The 14993-nt window shown below is 38.1% G+C and overlaps 1 long non-coding RNA gene across 2 annotated transcripts in view; it reads left to right on the top strand.

Moving 5' to 3' along the window:
- Positions 1-12745, top strand: part of LOC310914069 — a 53147-nt gene extending 40402 nt beyond the window's left edge. For both annotated transcript variants that reach the window (XR_014590958.1, XR_014590959.1), the window contains one exon: positions 10934-12745. This is a non-coding gene — a long non-coding RNA (uncharacterized lncRNA). The remainder of the gene's footprint in view (positions 1-10933) is intronic.
- Positions 12746-14993: the final 2248 nt, after the last annotated feature.

Here is a 14993-nt window from a genome sequence, read left to right as displayed (position 1 = left end):
AAAATGGGCTTGGGCAACTATTTTCTTTAGATAGAGGTAAATAATTGTCAGTGAAAGTTTTAGAATTCTTCAATGTTTCCACTAGTTCTTTTATTCTGGAGGCAGTGTATCTGTCAGGTGAGTGTTAAAACCATTAATTTTGGAATGTTCTGCCCCCAACTTGCAGCAGTTGTAGTATTTCCATATTATACAATTACAATACTGACCACTCAAAAGGTTTTACCTCTTTCTCTCTAGAGCTGCCTATTTATCTTGACAAACCTTTGAGCATGGTCACTAAGAGGGTATAGCTGGATGTTATTTAAATATCAATTCTTCAGATTTAGCATGAGTACAATTTCTTTCTGCAGTACTAGTGCATATGTGCCAACAGTAGTCAAGTGCTGGTTTGAATGGATATCCAAAGGAAACTCTGCCAACCAAGGTCATTTTGTTGGATGCAGTTATAATAAATCCAGTGGAATCGCCCAGCTGCTTAAAGGTTAAAACCAGTCAAACTGCAAAACCCTAAGACTTAACAACAGAAATTTTTAAGATTGTTTGTCTACTGTTCTTCTTTGCTTTTAAAGAAATGTGGCTTAGCAAAACTCTGTCATAGGCTGGAAGGTTTGTGCAGACAGAAGGTAGTTAGCAAATAGAATTATGTGCAGAAAGGCTTTAATCCCTGCAGCCCCTATATAAGAACATCTGCTTGAATTACAGGCCATACATAAATTGTGTGTGCTTGTTTTTTGTCACAGATCCTTCCCTTCCACCCTCTGCTCCCTACATCTTATATGATACACTGCAAAAAACCCCACCCAACAAAAAAGCTAATTAGTACTTCCAGCCCCCCCTTAAGTGAAACTTGATATGTTTACTAAAAAAATAATTGCGACATTCCATTCATAAATCTTTAGCAATGTCAGCATTATACTGATGGAATTATGATGTCCCAGTACAAATTGTCTGACCTGCTTTATGTTCCCCAGCACATAATTAAGGTGGCGGTGTGTTAAAGGAAGTAATTTTGTTCAAAGCTTTGGCACCAGCAGTGCAATGTCTTTTGCTCGTATTACTAACAGTTACCAGTCAAGGTAGGAGTTGCACCGTGTTTAACTCTGAGATTAGACATATTCCTGCAGCTCTGAGCACAAGTCTTTGAGCAGCACATGCAAAATTTAAAATAATGTCTGGTGTAGTGACTTTGTCAGGATTTGAGTTTTACTCTCTTGAGGATTTGAATGAGCAAATAAGTTAATGAATGATGACAAGACAAGCTTAAAAACAAGCTTTAAATTTCGTTCACAGGTAGTTTGAAATGTAACTTGTTTCCTTTCTTTGTAATCTTTGAACTCTCTTGTTCTCTTTGAAGATGGAAACTTAGGAGAGTATTTAACAGGCCCTTGAATTGTGTTAGCAAATTGAATTTTATTTTCAAAGTGTATATTCTGAATAATGATTTCAGAGCACCCAGAGCAGTGTAAATTTCTGGAGAAAATGCCAGTGGCAATGTCAGATCTTGATCCCACAAACAGCTAAGACTGACTCTGTGCCTCACTGAAGCTCTGGAGTGATCACACTCACCTTGAGAATCACAATGTTTCTGTACAATTCAGTTACACAAATGTCTTACTTGCCATTTGCAGTTGCTGGCGAGGTCTCCAAGCCTGTTGACTGTAACTTGGGGCTAAGGCTTTGTAGAATCAGATTTTATGAGCCCTTCTCATGTATTCTTCAGTGACTTCCAGGCACAAGTCATATTTGCAATATTTCCTTACAGGATAGATCATGAGATTTCAGCATAAAAAAGTCAATAAAATGCATAGTAACTAACAAAGTAAATGTAATTAAATGTATTTTCCTTACCCTTGTGAAGCACTCAAGCTTAAGCAGATGATAGGGAAATTGCTACTGTTACTTCAGTTTAGGATTTTAAATACCCAGTGCTTTGAACATTGTGAAATTGCCTTTTGTTTTCACTGTGCTTTAGCACACAGCTGTAATGGCGACCTCTTCTTTGTTATTATTTATTTCATTCCCTAGAAAAACAGTTTTTGGTTTAAAAATTTCATAGTTTTACATAGGTTATGTCTTTAAAGAGCTATTAATGCCATTTCTGTTTACAAGTCAAAAATACATGCACTTTCATTTCTACTACAGTTAGTACATGGTGTAATGTTTACATTTGGCATAAGGCAGAAAGTCAGCTCTGTGTCTAGAAGCAGGTGTTTGTATTTGAGCTTGGCCAAAACTTTCTCCTTAAAATCAGGAGAACATTTAACTCAGGATAAGTTTTAATTTGTCTTTCCAGCTAGTTATATGGCCTCAGTATATTCAGTTCTATGTCATAATTTAAACTGAGTCTGCCTTTTTTTTTCTTACTTAGCATTCTAAGATTTTAGTAGAGCTTGGAAGACGTATTTTAATATCATTGCATCTTCTACACATTCAAAACAGGATAATAACTCAGAATATACATTTTAGAGCAATTTTCCTGATGTGATATGGTACAACACTGGCCTTCCTCCTCTGTCTCTGAATGAAAACACTGACTAAAAGATCACAGAGATTCCTTGAAACTTGTGTTGTCCATTTCAGTGGGTCTGAATGAGCCAACCATTTCATTTCAGGATGCTTTTCTACTGTACGTTCAAACCTACATCTAAGGCTCATATAAATTGCACATCTAAACATATAGAAATGGGTTACTGAAAATTCTGGGTTTTAGTAATTTTATACCAGTGTAAGCCTGTCATTTTATGTCTGTTATTTCTGAGGTCTAGGAAATATGTCATTGGACAAATTATCCTTTGAGGCCAAAATTAGCTGCTGCTCTTTCCTTTAAAATATTAACTACTTAATAATTTCCATGCAAATACAGTAGCAATTAATAATTGCATTGCAATGACTTGGCTGTTTATAGCCTGTAAATAGAAGCATTAGGTGTATGTAAATATCTTGACTTCAGTGGGAAATGGAAAGACGCTGCTTAGTAATAAAAGCTGTCTTATTCAATTAGCAGAATGTTACATATCCTGTTTCCTTCTAAACACCATAGGGTCTCCTAAACATTCACAGGATTGGTGTTGACTAAGCAGGCTGTTGCATTGCAGATTACAGGAAGCCTTGTACTTAAAATTACCATTTGAAGTAAAGCAGAACAAAAATTTTACCAAGTATCAGTAGAGCTGTGGCTTAGCCATTTGAAAATAAAAAGCTAAGGAGTGGGGGGAGGAAATCAGGGTAGCATTTATTGCTGAGAAAAGGTTCAGAGTGGTTGAAACTATCTGACAGTCTGAATAGAGACAAAACTCACAAATGTTTTCAACACAATGTTGAAATGCTTCATTTTGAAAATGTCAAATGAACTGTTTTGACATTTCAAAATGTTTTGGGGTTGTGCATTGTAATGGAAGCCAAGGAAATAAAAGGCAAAGATCACCCAACTACTTGAAGACTGTGTCTTCTTACCAAATAAATGCCATGAGATGCCTTGGATCAAGCACATCTCAGTCTTCCTGTCTTTCAAGGGGTCTCCTCACCCTTCCACCAGATGATGTGTGCCCTGATTTTCATTCTGACGTATGTTTCATTTTGCACAGTCAACATGGTCAACATTGAGTAGAGAAGGAATCCTTCTCACATCACAGGAGTTCAAGCATACATCAGAAGAGCCCAAATTTCTGCCCATACACTGAATTCATCAGGGGCCGAACTAAGGACTCTCATGTCTCAAGGAACTGTGTTACCCCACATCCTCTACTACTTTGTGATGAAACATCCCTAGGCTTCTCTTTTGTATGGAGTATTTAAATGTTATTTGCTTAAAAGAACAAAAGCAGCCTAAACTCCATCTGGAATATCATTGAGCAATAATCCTTAGGTGCCTAATTATTTTTTTCTCTTTCCAAATTTCTCCAAAATAAACTTCCTTTTTATGGAGATTTTTTTTTGAAACTTATTTCACTTCTGTGTTCTGAACAAGTCATCTGACAAGAAAAAATAATCAGTATTTTCACATGCCTCCTCCAGATGGTTAAATTTTCAGAAATCACAATATGACAAGGTTCCGTATCTGGAGTGATGGAAGTTGCTGGAATGTATCAAGGATCAGAATTTCCCCTTTACATGTCTTGGGTTGCTGTGTAGGTAGATGTAAGTCAGCATAGCTCCATTCACATCAGTAAGGTGAGCTGTTTTATGCTGAGCAGGGGGTTGATTCACTGTATTTTGAGTTCTATTAGGTAAATTAAAATTAGAGATGCTACTAGGTTTGGCATTCTCCCCATTTATTTCAGTAGTCCTTTCTTACTCCTATGCATCTGCTTTTTTTATAAAGACGTAATTGACTAAGTGACATTTTCATGAACATAAGGGAAGGCTGTAAGTTTCTGGAAGAGTGAGATCTAGGATTGTAAGTCTGGTACATTTTGAAAAATAATAATATTTGTTCTAGATATATTTGTGTGTAAGTTGTGTATGGGTTTGTGCAAATATTATTGTTAAAAAACATGTTTTCTTTCCACCTCTCAACTGAAGAAGACAAAAAAACACAAGCAAACTTAAAGATATAAAGACATTATATTATTCTCCATTCAAACAATGGTATAATCTTAGTTCCTGTGAACATAAGACGGTTATAAGAATCTTATTGGACTTCTTTTTACAGATATCAGCATCTACATCTGCATAGCTGAAGTCAAAATTTTGCTGTCAATATTTTATGGATTTCATAAAAAATGAGGAATTTATGTATGTGGCAGATCATTTCACAATATTGTCAATCTGCCATGGCCTCCCATCCTCTTTTAAAAAAATTCCCCTGTTGCAAAGCACATTATCACTTTTATGAAAACAAAAAGAGTGCATATTTATTTTCCAAAATTTTTGTCAAGACTTTCATAAGGTTACTTCATGAAATGTTAGACTGTGTCCTTTGTCTTTTCTTCTTATTTCCATCTGCTGAAAAACTATGTGTGAAATACCACTAAATCAGAGTAACCATGGAGCATCAGGCAGTGAAGAGCAGGCCACACCAACACAAGTCAAAAATCCTCCCATTCTCAACCCCATTGATGGTAGCATTGTACTCTTGCCTGATTAAAGTTTAAATATGTATCATGGTTCAAATTAAGATTAAAATGGGCTTTTCTGAATTGGGACCTCTTAACTGCTCTTCCAAAGTCCAATAAATTCAGAATACTTTGGATTACTTTCAATGTAGTTAAAGGTCAAACCTCTGAATGCCTGTTCAGGAAAGACTGGTTTTTATTAGCCAAAAGTATATAATTTTAGGTTTTTGTACTGAGACAGTCCTGCTAAATTATGTCCCATTCCAGGGTTGCACAATTAAGTGCAGCAGAGTTATGGAGACAAAAATCACTTCAGGATAATAAGATGCTTAATTTCTACTCTATTAAGGAACTCAAAAAACATTTAAAGTAAGAAAGTCAACCTCTTCTTATCTATCTATCTTACCTATCAGCCTCCTCTTATCTATCATAAGCACTGATAAGTTGCTCAAACTTTTCCCCTTTTCTCTCTGTTCAAGCTTGGGAAAATTCAGTAACAGTTTTGTATGCTGCCTTCTAACCTTAGGCCACTGAAGCAAAGCATCACCAGGAAGAGAAAAACGAAAATATGTCATAAGTCCGTGTGTTCTTAAGCCAATGTCATAGACAAACAGGCAAGATATTAGCTTTGTGTAGGCTGTTAATATTGAGTTTTAAGCCATTCCAGATTAATACCTTCTATTGGTTTTTTTCTCCATATAAGAATAATAATTTTTTAATTAACATCTTAAAATATAAAGCATCTTTGGAATCAGTTTGGACAAAAAAAATCAACAATTGGACTCAGGCTTTCTCATTATTTTTCTCTGATTCCATATTCCAGAAAAACCCAATGGATACAAACCGTGTATTTCTGGGAAAATATTACAATTCTTTGGTATCTGATTTTGGGGAATTAAAACCAACTAATTAACATGGGTCTCTCTCAGGAAAATCTCTAAAGATCATTATAGCTTAGTGTGTACCTTTGAAAAGGCAAATGCTGCATAAGCACCTTTCAGATGCACTTTCCATACAGGAGAGTTGGGAAATGTGTAAGCCATGGGAATCTTGCACTGCTTCTGCCTGCCTTCACTCTCAGGATTTGCCACTGGGGCATTGTCCACTACCACTGACTCCCTACAGTTCTGAGATAAACTTTAGCCCATTCCCCCCAGCCCCTAACCAGGTGCAGAATTTATATCCAACCTCCTGGCCTTGAGGCAGGAATGCTCCCCAGTGAGCTCTCCTGACACTATAGTACATCCTGCCACGACTTTTAACATCACTAGAGACATTTTTTCCCCCAAAGGAAATAATGACTTGCAGTAACACAGCTTGTTGTGAGATCTTGTTGGAAATCCAAACATGTGGCAATTTACGAGTGTCAGCAGAAATTTTTAGACTTGTGTGGCAGTACGTGCTGTGCGTTAGATGTTGGAATCTGACCCTTCGGCTTTGCCACAGTGGTGTCCCAGGAAAACCATGTAGAGTTGTCTCTACTCTCTTTTCTATTTACTTTATTTCCCTAATATTCTGCAATATCCTTTACCTATGTAGCAATTTGTACGTGTTCTGCCTGTAGATTGTTTTTCACAATCCGAAATCCTGCCTAAGACCTTTTTGTTTCATCTGATCAATCAATTTTGATCTTTTTTGTTTTTCTTTGCACAATTCATGTTTTTTATGGAATTCTTGACTAACTGAAATAAGGTTGTAAAGTAAGAGGCAGAAAATGGTGGAGGTGATAAATTTATTTTTTCTTTCTCACCCCAACATTGTAACAATTAATATCTTTTAGTAAGAAAAGATTTTTTTCTCATGCAAAAGATGAAACTCAATTTCTAAGATCCAGTTTTAGTACCTGTGTTCTGCCTAACCAGATCTGAAAGCAATATAGATCTCAAGTTTGTTTCACGACAAAACAGTCTTTGCATTCAGCCTTGAGCAAGTGAAACAGGGTTTCTGATTATTCCTATTAAAAGCAGCATAAATAAACCTGAGCACACTGCTGTGTAATGTTCAAGAAGAAAATAGTCCCATTACAGGCTGGCTTGTCTGAAACTTGGGTTTGGCATGTTTAACATGTTTTACATCATCAGTTTTTGTTACAGCTGTTGGCACTAGACTGCAACATGATTGAGAGGTTTTGATGACCTCAGCTTCTGCAGTTTATTAAGTCACCCAAACAAATAAAGAGGTTCTGTCAAGTAGCTTGCTCACAACATCTGCCTTACCTGTATATTTTTATGGTCTAGTATAATTGTAATTTGAATTTTAAGTGTCTATCAGTGAGGGAAAGAGAGAGAAGAGAAAGGTCCTATTCTGTGGGTGAAAGGAAAGGGAAAAAGACACCTTGGCTACCATCTCTATGGAATACATAATGAAGGGCTCAAAAAACAACCTTTTAATGGCCTCAAGAATGGCCCAATTAATAAAATAAGCGTGTTTTCATTCTGAGGATCAGTAGCAGTTATTATGAATACAGGTATTGCTGAAATTTCATAGAAAGGCAGAAACATGTATTGCATCAGCTGCAGGAAACAGTGAGAGTAATGCATTCATCTGAAGGAAGCAGATTGGTTTTATGAAAGTACTTTTCTCTGGGCCAGTGGCACATCCAGAGTCTCCTAGTTGTCTGCTAGTATCCAGATTGTTCTACATAGCAGAGAGAACAATGCCATTTTAACAACTGATGATTATTTCTTTGGAACTGGAGCTTTTTGGAGAGCTTTTTCCTGTTCTCAGCTGACATAGGACTGATAGTTAGGACACAAGATAAATGACAAAACTTGAAAACTCAAAAGCTTTATTTTTTCTAGATCAGATGAAACTGCTTGACTTTCACAAATCCTTGTAATGTGGTGGTAAAACTGATGGTTTGAGCCAGGTTGAGATTGGAGTGAAAACAGCTTTCCTGTTGGCATTTCAACACATCTGTCAGGCAAGTAGGCTTTGGCACAGCGGGAAAAAGAGAAGACCAAAGCAACATTAAGCAACTCTGGCGATCCCCAAGCCCTTATTAAAGCAGAAGTCAGTAAGATTTAGCAGAGTGGCAAGTGTGTATCAGTTTCATTCCCCCAGTCCATTGCCTGGAGGTGCCTGTGTGTGGCTGCAGGGCCCTGGGTGATCCCTGGCTCTGGCCCCCAGGTCAGGCAATGCTGAGCATCACGTTCAGAGGGCAGGAAAGTGTTTGGAGATGGCATGCTCCCGTTTTCTTTTTCCTCTGGAAACTGTTACCTAGCAGATAATGCCTGTTGGTGTTAGTACCAGCTGATTCTTACATTTTCAGAGGAGGGTTACCTGAAGTCAACAACAAGAATTTTGTAAGGCCTATGGATGGAGACCTGGTGAGTGTTCTCTGGCTGTGGATAATCATTGTGCAGCGCCCCTGCCCAAAGTACATAATGTACATCTTTTTGGAAACAGCCCAGCTCACCTGGATTATCTGCTGCTGCCCCTAGGAGGTTATGGTAAATGTGTCTTCCTGGCAGTAAAGGCAGGACTAGTTACCACAAATATGAGATGCAGCTAAAGCTAACTGCATTTTCAGATAAAAATCTTGTAACCTCTGTGGCATGCCTTGAGGAGTTTGCATTGGTGTTTGTGTAAATCCAAACAGACCATCCTGAATGGGCAATCAGTGGGTTTGGGTTTCAGTAGCAGCACTCAACACCTTGCAGACTTCAGTGAGACTTGATTAGATCACATTCTAGAGAATCACTTATAGAAATGCAGCTGGCTCTTTTCTTAGGGAGCAAAAAGGACAGTCAGAGTACTCTGAGTCATGACACAGAAAGGTCTATTTTCTCTTAAATTAGGAATTTTCTGTGTAGTAGTTTGGACTATCCTATCACCATCAACAAAATCCTGGCACGGGCCACTAAAATGACAGACTGCTTGGCTGGTTTCTCAGTCTGGGGGAGTTTGCAGTGATGCCAGCAACTCAGAAGTGCATCAGAAGTTGTTTTAAAGTACTGAAAAGCAACATGTAAACAGTGAGCAAATACACGAGTAAATGGAGAATGAAGTTGTCATCAGCTGTCCTTCTGTGAAAGCAGGAAAATGTGTGTTTTAAAATGTGGCTAGTGGCAGAACTCTCTTTTATTTGCTGCCTCAGTGAGTGCTCAGCATTCAGAAATCCAAAGCTGATAATTTTCAACTCCACCTCCACAATATGTCTGTTTAAGCTGCCTCAGAAATAACCCTTATGGAAAATAATGGAATGAAAAGTCACACTGTCCTTCAAGACAATATTTTCCTTGTGGTTTTAATTCAGGTCCTAGTCAGAAGCTAATGGGGTTTATTTTCCTTTGACTTCCACAAACTTTGAATCCAGTCTTTAGCATGCACAAATCCATGAAAAGCTGGAGAGCATGGGTTTTTTTCCCAAAGTGAAGCATTGGGAAAGAAAGGTATTTCTCTTTTTCTTCTAAGGCTGCCCTTTTCTCTTTGGAATAAAGGTATGGGCAATAAGCCATGTTTCAATGTCTGAGACCATCTGCCAACACAAACAGAAAAAAATTAATTATGAATGGTGTCTTCCCATGCTAAATCATTTATTGTAAAGGAGTTTTTCAGCTTGTTTGTAATGGCTGTACCCTAAGGGTGCACACTGTGTAAATTGCCTGATTACAGGATACAGAACACTTCTAAATAGGCCTCAGATGATTAGGAGAGGGGAAAGAAATTAAAAAGGCCATTTCCCTTTAGGTATGCAAATGGCTTGCAGAACAATAGACAAAGATATGAAAGACCATGATAAAACATACCCTCTTTTCTTTTACCTTAAATGATGTACTAGGCAAGTAGCAAGCTTCATTGCATGTGTCAGCTATGTGAATTGTTTCATAATTGAAACAATGCTGTTGCCAGATAGTGCATGTTAGATTTCCAGATAAAGTACTAGGTTTTGTATCCTCAAGCAGTTTGGGGTTTGCTGCCTAAATCTGTCTTAGGAATGGTTACATTCTGACCTTGGTTTAATTTAACTCTGCCTACTTTAGCCTCTTTTGAGTTAGCTCTTCAAATAGGAAGGACTAAATTTGCTTTTGTCTCACTAGATCCTCCTCTCAAGTCACAGTGACTTGTGTCTCCTCTCCTGAGCAGCCAGTGCTGGTATTTTCCTGCCTGTTAGAAGGGAGCTGGGTGTGTTTAAACCATTCTGTGAAGGGCAGGAGCCATCTCCCAGTCTGTCACACCCTTACACACCTCTGCTCTCCCTCTTTCCCATACCCTTACACACACACATCTGCCTGGGCCAAGCATCTGCTATTTCCTGGGAGCCTGAATACCTAGGCAGAGAAAAAATTTAAGTTTCCTGGTACTAAAGTAATTTGAATGTCTTTAAAGTCAATAGCAGCTCCAAGGGGACTGAAAGGTGAGAGGTGATAGATAATATTGCCTTTAAGGATTGCTCTCCCATGGCATGTAGGGCTCCTTGGAGTTTAAGTGACTATGGAAATGGGTCAGAAGTGGGTGCTTAACAGCTGTAGCTACAGCCCTTTGAAAAATTATCCCCCCATATCTCCACATTGCTGTGTCTCAAGTGTGCAACAGATAGGATACTGAGAATCTCCAGATGGGGCTTAGGATTCATAGTTTTTTTAATCATAGATTTTTAGAAAACTTTTGAAATCTTATTAGTCTGTTGTATTAAAAATTTGAGGTTAAGATCCTCCTTATAAGTATGATGTGTCAAAAGTAGCAGGGGTTAGGACCCCAAAGCCAGTATGAGCTGAATTTTTGGATAGCCAAAGCTTGATTTCTCCCATTATTATAAAAGGCCAGTAACTGAACATAAAATTTGAAGCTTGTTCTAAACCTATCAGATTTGAAAACCTCCCACTATTTCATCTCCCTTTATTTTGTTCTATTTCTTACAACATCAAGTTTGCAAGTTTGGCCAGAGGAAGCTTATGAAACCTGAACTGTGTGTTACAGTCATGAGGAGCTCAGCTGAACATGAGAACCAGGGATATTTTGGTGTGTCTCCCAAAGAAAAAATCAAAATCATGATTTAGGAATTAATCAAGTCTACATTTTTTTAGATAAATATTTTGGTTTTCATTAGACAACTATGCGAACAAGAAATTGAAAATATTCTCCACATATATGCCCTGTGTCTGTACAGTCCAGAATGCTTTACTTTCTCTGTCCAGTCTTTCCCCAGAGAAAAAAATGTATCTGCAGGTGCATCTTACATGTAGAGTCCAATCCTCTGATCCAAGAGTTGAGTCTAGGACTGACCTTACTCCCATTTGGAATCTGTTGATCGTTATTGTAACTTCCTCTGCTTAGGTCAGGCCACCAATTCAGGCTTCAGCTCCTTGCAGTGGGCAGTTCTTCTCCCAGTCAGATGCAAGGCAGAAAGGAGTGGAGAGGGGGAGGGTAAGGAGAATTTTATGATACAGTCATCTGGGGCTTGCAAGAGCTGTAAATTGGGATTTAGAGTGATATCACTATTCTTTCATTTATTTCACCGAATAACAAGGGAAACAGCACTTTGAATGTAGTACTAATGAATAAATAATGCACTCATTTGAAAGCTGGAGCTGAGATTGAGAAATATATGCAGTTTTTCTTAGTGGGCCTGAAGTTCCATTAAATTGCCAGCTCAGAGGGAGGACCCATGCAGGGAGAGGCACTTGATGCCAGTGTGGCCCTGCCACCTGCCCCAGCCACAGGGAGGCAAGGCCAGCTGTTCCTCACACATTTTTGCTGGCAATTCTTGTGCTCCTCAGCCACTGTTGTGCTTTTTTCACCTAAGGGATGTGACAAGAGAATGGTAGGTTAAAATTTGTTTGCATTTGTGTTTCCTTTTCTTTAGCATTAACACACCACTTGCCTCAGGTTCGGGTTTGGTTGTATCCTGTTAGGTCCTTGACCTGCTGGAACAAAGCACAGTGAGGGATCACCAGCCCCTCTAGGGAAGCTCTGAACATTTTCAGTGCCCTGTGGCCATGTCCTCGGGCTGTCTGATGAACTTTGTTAGTCCATTTAGTTGTCAACCAACTGTGGTCCATTTAATTATCAACCAACAGTCATTGCAGTAATGTGTAAAGTTTCTGGATTGGATGAAACACTATCTGGTCCTCTAAACATCAAAGATGATCAAGGAGCAAAGCACTTCACAATTTCTCCTTATTTCATTCTGTCCATGTTCTTTCCAAGCAATTATCCTGGGATTGTGTAGACTTCCTTGCAATGGTCCCTTGGTTGCCCAGTGTTTCTCTCTTGGTTCAATTACAGCATGAAGAAGCTACAATTTATTGCCTTGTGCACCTCCAAGTACACTGTTGCTGATTTTTTCCCTAATAATTTGAAAACAGGGTACAAATCTGTCATGTGCATCTTTTCTGTCTTTAATCTACCTAGCTAACAGAATCTGGAAAAGTCTAGAAGCTGTGATGAATATTTCTGATGTTTTGGGGGAGGAGTGTCTTCCACAAATAAGACTTTGTGGAATTTCCCCTCCCTGCTTCTGTGGATTATAAATTCTTGATGAGTATCTGAGATTGGGTCACAATGGGATGAAATCTGTGAAAGATTATTGATTTCTTCAGGAAATGAGGAAATTTGTAAGCCATGATATGCACCTTAATATTGGTCCTGTCTGGCAGATCAGCTGCTTGGATCAGTGGTTCTCTATGGATGCAGTCATTTCAGGATTCTTATCATCATCCAGACATAAAAAATGATTTTTAAATGGATGTGTAATAGACTTAATTTTTGTAAAATTAATATTTGCAGTTAGCATCAACAAATACATTTAATTTCATTTGATGTTTGTGTTTTTCCTTGTTCCTAACTATTAGATAGATGAAAAGCTTTGAATCCAGCTTGAAATATGGTATTATATATCCTACATTAGGTATCTTTGAAATAGCATGTGTGGGTGTTTATGACAGTTTTGAAGATTGATGATTGACAGTCACTCCCATAAAAAGTAGTAATATGAAGAATCACTTGTTTCAGGAATGCTGAGAACATTCCTTACTTTGATTTTTTCTTCTTTTCTAAAACCTGAAAAATAGTTTTATTTTTTTAAGAATAAGAAAATATGAACAAAAAGATACTTCACTATGCTAATCTGCTTTTTTGTATTATTATTTTACTGCCTGATCTAAAAAATCAGCTTATGTTCTGCCTCCTAATGTCATACAGAGTCCTTTTCCCGGTCTTGTTTATTGTAACTCAGTACTACGTGATCCTTTCTACTCCACAAAACCTCAGGAAGGCAAAGCAGCCAGGAAATCAATGGAAGAAAAAGGTGATTTTGTAAAGCAAACCCTTCCACAGTGAGCGTGAAACCCAACAAAAATAATGTCCTCAGAAGGGAAAAGTAGCTTTGGCTTCTAACCACATTCACCATTCTTGGGATAACTGTCACAGAGCTTTGGACTCTGAGGAAGCCACACCAGGGGAGCAGCTGCCTGGGCAGCCACGTCCTCTGGGAGTGCAAAGCTCAGCCCTGCAGGATCCTCCTCTCTCCTTTCTGGGTGACACAAGCCCCTGACTCTACTCTGTCACTATATGTGATGACATGTACTGTGGTCGTATTGCTTAAGATTGACTGGAATCATAAAATGCTTTTTCATGCTTATTAAATTTTCAGGTTTGTGGCAGCAATTCTCCTTCCCTCCCCACCACTGAGTTTGTTGTTTTTTAGGTTTCAAGTTTGTAGGCAAGAGGGGGCAAAAGCAAAAACTGAGGATGATGGGTGCATTAAAATACCTTTGTTATCCATTGCAGGACTTTTACAGGTAAAATGAGTTTATATCATAATGTTTGAATTTCATTCTCTCTAATGTTTAGACTAAGGTTTTTTGTTTACTCCTCAAGTTCCTGGTGGGTTCAACTGGCTTTGATACAAAGCAGTCAAAAATTTTATCCTGTCTATTCCAGGTTAATCCTCATTATAGACTTTTTTTTTAGCTAGTCATACAGCCCAAAATTTTAAAACTAAAAAAACAAAACCATATAGCTTATTAAGAATGCCAAATTATGTGCTTTAATTTATAAAAATAAGTTCCTTTCCCATGGGCTTTTCTGTGGAGATGCAGATCTTATCCATTGGTGTTCCACTTAAATTGCATTGTGTGACACTGATGGTGCTCACATGGCCGTCGAGGAGCATTGGCTGGTGATGCTACAGGGGCCTTGGAGGGGGGACAATTCATTTTCATTTTGTGAATATGGAGGGAAAATACACCGATCTGCAGACTGCTCCTGTTCAGAATGCTGACAAATGAGATATTTAGCTGATGCAAATAAATATAGCTCCTCCATGCTTCCTTACAACAGCTTAGCCTCTAACACACCAGATTTAAAAAAGAGAAACCAGTCAGATTCCAGGGCTTGAAAACTAGTGTTTTAATCAGTGAATCATATGTGTTTAGGAAGTAGAGAATATCTACTTACCTTTTTAAAGATACACAGATAGACTTCTATAAAGAGATAGAAGACTGCACCTACTTTCTAGGAGGGTGTAGTAGAAATGTAAGTAAACTTCAAGCTTTGCCTTTGCCCTGCTTAAACTGCAATTCCTATTCAACCACTAAGAGCCTGACTAGAACATTCATCTTCCTCAGAAAGTGCTTTATTTAATACCTGATGAAAAAAGAGGATCTCTAGGATCACAAAAATAAATTGTCTGCATAAAACCAGAAAATATATTTTCTTGTTGTCTTAGAGGACAGATCACTTCTCAGACTGTGCATCCGGGCAGAGAAGTAAAAGGTAAGGTCCCCATTGTGTACCTGTGTCTCTTAATTTAATCTTTTCCTGTTTAAAACAGGGGGAATGATAGCACTGCAAATAATATGTTTTTAAGGCTTTCTAAATCCTGTTTCTCAACTGACTAATGTAGTTACTAATTAGAGGCAAATTCTGTGTAGGGCTCCTCATGTTACACAGCTCACAAATAATGACCAGGCTCTGCAGAAATTAAACATTTCT

Source organism: Zosterops lateralis (genome assembly GCF_965231275.1).
Source record: "Zosterops lateralis genome assembly, chromosome: 12".
NCBI lineage: Eukaryota > Metazoa > Chordata > Aves > Passeriformes > Zosteropidae > Zosterops > Zosterops lateralis.
The sequence above is the reverse complement of the archived record's forward strand: the minus strand, read 5'-3'. Positions and strand labels throughout refer to the sequence as shown.